The sequence below is a fragment of the Nematolebias whitei genome, chromosome 14, assembly GCF_014905685.2.
Source record: "Nematolebias whitei isolate Nwh7 chromosome 14, NemWhi1, whole genome shotgun sequence".
Lineage (NCBI taxonomy): Eukaryota > Metazoa > Chordata > Actinopteri > Cyprinodontiformes > Rivulidae > Nematolebias > Nematolebias whitei.
In genome coordinates, this window is record NC_056511.1 from 42652737 (window position 1) to 42652993 (window position 257).

Genomic DNA, 257 nt, shown 5'->3' on the forward strand with positions numbered 1-257 from the left:
GCTGACCATCATCTTATCAGGACAATGGTCTATCTGTTAGTGCTTCATGGACCACCTCGTCGCCAAATGCATATGTAACGTGTTCATAAATGTGCTTGCTGGGAGAGTTTTTTGGTGTCTTGAATCCTGTCCTTTTAGGACAAAGTGTGAAAAGATATTTTTTGTAATGCCACTATCCTCTCCTCATGGCTTTGTCCCTTTTTTCTATCTTAAAAATGTATTCAGAAAAGGATAAGAAGGCCGCGCTTTATAGCAAC